Source organism: Ranitomeya imitator, chromosome 3 (assembly GCF_032444005.1).
Source record: "Ranitomeya imitator isolate aRanImi1 chromosome 3, aRanImi1.pri, whole genome shotgun sequence".
In the NCBI taxonomy this organism is placed as follows: domain Eukaryota; kingdom Metazoa; phylum Chordata; class Amphibia; order Anura; family Dendrobatidae; genus Ranitomeya; species Ranitomeya imitator.
Genome location: NC_091284.1, coordinates 134,365,137 through 134,373,035, shown reverse-complemented (window position 1 = coordinate 134,373,035; position 7,899 = coordinate 134,365,137).

The window sequence follows — 7,899 nt, the reverse complement described above, 5'->3', positions numbered from 1 at the left end:
TTTATGCAATCTTAAAAAGACGGATCACAGGTCAGACGGCATCCATAGTGCCTCCATCTGCCTCATTATAGGGAATCTTCCACCAGAGGTTCCATCCGAATCACGTATTTCAGAGATTTACATGGAAACCCAGGTGTAAGCGCTCAGCGCAGAGCGCAGGATAAATGTGCACTGAACCTTACTGCGATCTCTGGGAGACAGAATGAAAAGATCAACAGCAGGTGAAGAATTGGTTTTATTTTTCAAACCGTTCTTGGTGCAGTATAAGTGATTAGGCGACTTTATTCTTTGGGTCGGTCCGATTACGGCGATACCAAATTTATATCGGGTTTTTATGTTTGGCTGCTGTCACACACTAAAAGACGCTTCTTATTGCAAACAATAGTTTTTGCATCACATCATATTTTGAGAGCTATAAGTTTACAATATTTTGGCCGACAGTCATGTTATGGCTTGTTTTTTTGAGGGACGAGCTGACGTTTTTATTGGTTCAGGCACATGACATTTTTTGATCACTTTCTATTCCAATTTTTGGGAGACAGAATAAACACAAAACAGCAATTCAGAAATTACACGTTCCGCATGTAATAAAATTGGTAAGGCAGCTATATTCTTCAGGTCACTACGATTACAGTGATATCCAATTTATATAGTTTATTTATGTTTTGGCGCTTTTACACAACAAAAACTATAGAAAAAGTAATTATTTTTGCATCACTTTATTCTGAGAGCTTTTTAATTTTTCCAATTTATAAAGCTGTATGGCAGCTTGTTTTTTGCGGAACAAGATGACGTTTTCACTGGTACCATTTTTATTTACATTTGTCTTTTTGAATGCGTTTTATTGCACTTTTTGTTCGGCAGTATGATGATAAAGCATTGTTTTTGCTTCATTTTTTTTTTTTTTTACGGTGTTCACTGAAGGGGTTAACTATTGGGACAATTTTATAGAACTGGTCATTACAGACGAAGCGATACAAAATATGTGTACTATTATTGCATTTTTATTTACATAAATAAATGTATTTATTGTAAAAATATTTGTTTCTATATTTAGGGATTATTTTTTATATTTTTATACTTTCTAATATATATATTTTTTTTTCTTTTTTTACATTATCCCAGGATGGGATATCACTGTATTACAACAGATCGCTGATCTGATGTTCTGCAATGTATCTGCAGTGCAGAACATTGGAGGAGCGACTGACAAGCAGGGAAGGTGTCTCAGGTCCTGCTCTGAGCAGGCACTGAGAAGTCACCTTCCCTGAAGGACCCCATGGCCATCTTGTGGCGAGGGGTCTCCATGGAGACCATCAGGACAACGCAATCACATCGCGTTGTCCTGATGGAAGTGAGAAGGAAGTCCACTCCCTGAGCGATGGTCCTCAGATGTGTTAAATGCCCGCGACCGGTGCTAGCACCGACCGTGGGGGTTGCAACAGGGGTCAGCTCTCACATTGAGCTGACACCCGCACCCAATCACCACGGAGCTCACCATGAGGCCGCGCGATCGGTGCGCCGTACCTGTACTGCTCTTCGTGGGAACGTAGCTCCCGCAGAGCAGTACATATATGGCGCATGTAGGGAAGGTTTTTTTTGGTTCCTTTTTAGACCTATCATTCATACATACAACACAATAGTTTATTTGGAAAAGTCACCTGAATTAACAGAATGCTTAAAGGGAACCATTCACGTGTAAAAATGCTATTAACGTGCAAATATGGGGTTAATCTGCAGGTTAATAGCTTTCTGAACATGCTTGTTGCCCGCACTTAGATTTCCACTACCAGGAGGAAGTAAACTTTCTTCCTCTCTATACACACTTAGGTAGGAAAAAAGGATCATCCCCGCGCTCCCGCAAGAAGAATTCCAAAAATTGTAGAGGTTTCAACGTGGTTTATTCTACGCGTTTCAGGGTTCAGGTGACCCCTTCATCAGGACATACCACAAATATTGTACAAGAGTCATAGGTATACAGGGTTTAAGTACACGTCAGCATTTGGAAGCGACACCCAATGGATCAGATAACACCCAGTGTCAGAGTTCAGGCTCATCAGGAAGTTCACATGACAAGATTAAAAATCATCAGAGAAATACAAATTGATATTTTACACTTTTAGCCTTATTTTTGTTTCATAGGATAACAAAAATTGAAAAAAGAGAAGAAAAAAAAAGGGAAAAAAGAAGAGAAACATGGTCTCACTGAGAGTGGAACCGAACTCACATTGGGAAAAAATGAAACAAATTCAGAGGTGAAGGAATTTACTTTGAGCTACTGAGCTGGAAGGATAGACTCTTGGAGAACACAGGTTGCCAGTGTTGAACCATAGTTAAAATACTTTTTTATTAATAAATATTAAAATATATATATTTTTTTCAAATTATTTGGGAATATGTCATACCACAAAAAGAAATAATTAAGAAATGGGGAGTTAAAACGCTGGAGCATACACCAAATGAGGATCACTTCACTAGGAGTGAGAGAAAATGGGCTCATCTGATCAATTCATTGAGAGTCCAGAGGACAAATGCTCCCCCAGTCGTATGGAATAAAGCTGACGGGGAGCATTTGTCCTCTGGACTCTCCATTAATTGTATAATTAAGAAACTCCCCATTTCTTTTTGTGGTATGACATACTCCCAAATAATTTGACAAACACAGTTCTACTTTTAATAAAAAAAAATATATATTTTAATGTTTATTAATAAAAAAGTATTTTAACTGTGGTTCAACACTGGCAACCTGTGTTCTCCAAGAGTCTATCCTTCCAGCTCAGTAGCTCAAAGTAAATGCCATCACCTCTGAATTTGTTTCATTTTTTCCAATGTGAATTCGGTTCCACTCTGAGACCGTGTTCCTCTTCTTTTTTCCTTTTTTTCCCCTCTTTTTTCAATTTTTGTTATCCTATAAACAAAAATAAGGCTAAATGTGTAAAATATCAATTTGTATTTCTCTGATGATTTTCAATCTTGTCATGTGAACTTCCTGATGAGCTTGAACTCTGACACTGGGTGTTATCTGATCCATTGGGCGTCGCTTCCAAATGCTGACGTGTCCTTAAACCCTGTATACCTATGACTCTTGTACAATATTTGTGGTAGGTCCTGATGAAGGGGTCACTTGAACCCTGAAACGCGTAGTATAAACCACGTTGAAACCACTACAATTTTTGGAATTCTTCTTGCGGCAGCGCGGGGATGATCCTTTTTTCCTACCTAAGTGTGTGTTTCAATCAGGTCCTGCACTGACCTGTGGATCTGCAGCAGCCGCCATTAATATATGTCCTTCCTTCAATCTCACCAGGTGAGTAGTTCTCTTGGTGGGCAACTTTGTGCAACGTTTGATAAGACCCTATTTGCGCTTTTGTGTCTCCCTCTTTTCTCTGATTTCTTCCTCTCTATAGCGTTCCGGTTTAAGTTAAGGGGGCGGCACCAGTCACTGCTCCGTTAATAGAGAGTGGTGGCTGTAACTGCACTCCAAGCACTGACTGACAGCGGCTTAGCATTAGGGCTGGCTGTCAGTCAGTGCTAGGGGCACAGTTACAGCCGCCGCTTGCTATACACAGGGCAGTGACTGAAACCATGCCGGCATAGCCCCCATGACTGAAACCCGAATGCTGACAGGGGGAATAAAGTTAATTTCTTCCTGGCAACGGGGATCTAAGTGGTCATGTCCAGAATGCTATTGACCTATAGATTAACCCTATATCTCCAGGTTAATAGCATGTTTTTACGTGCCGGTCTCTTTTTAAAGCTCAGTACTGCTCTCTATATTTCTGAAGCCATGGCTCCTTTTTCAGAAAGACTTCTCAGCCGATGCTGTTGATGGAGAGGCATATAACTAGGTACATCACACACCCTTCCAAACAGACTGACACTGTGCTAGATTCCACATGTCCACAATCAGTGCAAATGTGCTTAACTGTGGTTCCCATAGTAGTGAATCGAAAGGATTATGGGCATGAGCTGCCACCTCTCCGTTAATTCTTTGCTTCAGCCTGCAGGAAGAAAGCACAGTTCCTCTCAAACACTTTTAGGATCTTCAATTGTAAATTTGAACTTGTCAATATAATGTTGCCCCAATCAGCTATACTTTGCATTATACATGTAAACCTTGTAGATTACTCACCTGCCTTATGTATGTGTAATACTAAAAGCCGAATATCGAGAGCACCTGATGGAAACCTCTCCACACACTGCTGTTTGCTTTGTGACATGATTCCGGTTGTCAAGTGCAATGTTTTGTAAGCTGAATAGAACTGTGACATGTTAAACGTGCTGTATACTGAGTGTGCTGCAACGCTATATTCAACAAACTATAGCAACTACACAAATGGTTACATTTGGCAGTACAGCAGGTTCCTGCAAGTGCCAACACTGTTAGCTACACAAGTCCATCCAAGAGCAAAAAGAAGAGATCTCCTGGTGAACAAAAAATGTCCAAATCAAAAAGAAAAATATAAAAATTTAACTTTTAGTGGATGATACCTTTTAGTGGCAACAAATAGCAAACTTTCGAGACTACTCAGGTCTCTTCGAATCACATCAGATAGAATGATTCGATGAAATGGATGTTACTACTGTTGATTACATGATGCCAACCTAAGGACAAAGTTACCATTTACATAAAATGTTCTCATCTTTTTAAGTTGTAGACCTTTTTTTGTCATCAGCTTTTTATCAACTTAAAGGGACACTGTCACCTGAATTTGGAGGGAACAATCTTCAGCCATGGAGGCGGGGTTTGGGGGTTTTTGATTCACCCTTTCCTTACCCGCTGGCTGCATGCTGGCTGCAATATTGGATTGAAGTTCATTCTCTGTCCTCCATAGTACATGCCTGCGCAAGGCAAGATTGCACCTTGTGCAGGCATGTACTACGGAGGACAGAGAATGAACTTCAATCCAATATTGCAGCCAGAATGCAGCCAGCGGGTAAGGAAAGGGTGAATCAAACACCCAAAAACCCCGCCCCTATGGCTGAAAATTGTTCCCTCCAAATTCAGGTGACAGAGTCCCTTTAATCTGAGGGCCTTTCTCTTGCTATAAAGATGGCTTTTTTTAATATAATGTCAGCAGATTAGGGACAAATCTCTTTTTTTAATCCTTCACCCAGGGCCGGCATTAGGGGCAGGCAGACCATGCAGCTGCCTAGGGCCCCCACTCCCCCATGGGCTCCCAGCTAGCGGCACATCACGCAGCCGCTATGGGGCCCCTGTGAGGCAGGGGGGCCCGCCTGCCACCAGCGCCGACTCCCCCACCGCCGCATTGAACTATACAGGTGTCTGCCGGTACAGTTCAAAGCAATGATGGAGGAGAGAGCGTCAGCTGACGTTCCCTCTCCCATCATTTCCCGCTATGCCTCTGACACTGCAGGTGCATGATGTCATCGCGCACTCACTGTGTGCCAGGCAGTGCAGCCGCTGAGACAGGAGCAGGGAGCAGCGTGGGCACGAGGAGAGGTGAGGAGTGTGTTTTTTTTAACTATAACTGTGAGTACTGGACTGTGGGGCCATTTTCAGGGGGGGGGAGATGTGGGCTGTGCTATATACTATGTGGGCTGTGCTATATACTATGCAGGCTGTGCTATATACTATGCAGGCTGTGCTATATACTATGCGGGTTGTGCTATATACTATGCAGGCTGTGCTATATACTATGAGGCTGTGCTATATACTATGCGGGCTGTGTTATATACTATGGGGGGTATATTCTATTCTATGGGGAGGCTGTATTACATACTATGTGGCTGTGTTATATACTATTGAGGGGTATATTATATTTTATAGGGGAGGCTGTTATATACTATGGGGGTATATTATATTCTATGGCGGAGGCTGTGTTATACACTATGTGGCTGTGTTATATACTATGGGGTACATTATACATTATACTCTATGGGGGAGGCTGTGTTATATACTATGGGGGTACATTATATTCTATGGGGGAGGCTGTGTTATATACTATGGGGGCTGCATTATATTCTATGGGGGGGGCTACATTATATACTATGGGGACGTGGGCTGTATTATATTCTATGGGAGCTACATTATATTCTATGGGGTGCTGTATTAGATTTTATGAGGGAGGATTGCATCATACTCTTTGATGGAGCTACATTATATTATATGGGGAGGTGGGCTGTATTAGGTTTTATTCGGGGCTACATTATATTCTATGGGGGCTGTATTATATTTATATTCTATGAGGGGTGATTGCATCATACTCTGTGAGGGGGCTACATTATACTATATGGGGGGGCTGCATTATATTCTATGGGGGGTTACATTATACTCTGTGGGGTGGTTGCATCATACTCTGTGGGGTGGCAGCATTATACTATATGTGGGCTGCATTCTACTGTATCGAGGACTATGGGAAATTATATTATACATATAATTACATTATACTATATGAAGAACTATGGGGTGCATTATACTAGGGGAAGTGAATTGTACTACATGGATGACTATTGAGGTGCATTATACTATATGTAGCACTATGAGGAGTGTATTATATTATGTGAAGGACTGAGCAGTGTATTTTAATATATGGAGGACTATGAGGAGTGTATTATACTATATGGAGGACTATGGGAAGTGTATAATACTATATGGAGGACTGAGGATTGTATTATGCTATAAGGAAGGATGACTATGGGGTGTGCATTTTACAATATGGAGGACTGTGGTGAACATTATACTATGTGGAGGACTATGGGGTGCATTATACTAAACAAGCAAAATGCTGCATATTCATCAACTGATTGGATTGTTTATGCCGGAACAAAAATCATTGTTCTCAGCAGCACATCGCCGGTGTAAACTGTAGATGTGCTGCTGATAACATGATACTGTATGGTGATCTGCTAGTTATATATTAGTGATCTTTCTGTTCCCATCATTCTTTCTCAGATGGTGGAAAGAGGCCGGGAAACAAGCGTTGAACGATTTCAATATTGTCGATCACACTTATTTAGCGGCCTGAACTCAGCACATGTAAATACAACCGAAATGCTTCTGTTTGATGTGCAATAAGTTAGCATTTGGGGCCCATTTTAAACTTTGCCTAGGGCCCCACTTTGCCTAAAACCGGCCCTGCCTCCACCGTTATAACCCTTTATAACTTATAACTTTATATTTTTATTGCTGAATAAAAGTTAAGTTTTATGACCTGTTAGTGAGGGTTACGCAATGGGGTTCTCCCCTGTTTTCAATTAGTAATATATCCCTCCCAGGTCATTTGTACCCCCATTAGTTTTTCTCTTTTGAATTCATAACTCATCAATCCCAACAAAGTAAAGAAATTTGGTTAATAGTGAAAAGGGAATTAGAAACGTGGACAGATAAAAGAGAAAACCTTATGAGGTCTCAGCAAGAGGTACCGTATATACTCGTGTATAAGCCGAGATTTTCAGCACATTTTTTGTGCTGAAAACACCCCTCTCGGCTTATACACGAGTCACTGTCCAGAAAGCCAGTGGGGGAGGGGGAGCGGCGGAGCAGCGGCAAGAGCCGGTGGCTGAGACATCATATTCACCCTCCTCGCTCGGTCGCTGCACGTCCCTGCATCCCTGCTGTCCCGCTGCTGTAGCTCTTCCTGTGCTCATTGGTCATGTGGAACCACTCATTAAGGTCATGAATATGCACGTGTCTCCACTCCCATAGGCATGGAGCGCATATTCATTACCTTACTGAGTGGTACCACATGACCGCTGAGCACAGGAAGTGTCGGGACAACGAAGATGCAGGGACGTGCAGCGACTGTGCGATGAGGGTGAGTGTGACCGGGGAGGACGCTGAGCCATGCATACAAGGGGAGGACGGGGAGGATACCGAGCCATGTATTCAGGGGGGTGGACGGGGAGGATGCCGAGCCATGCATACAAAGGAGAGGA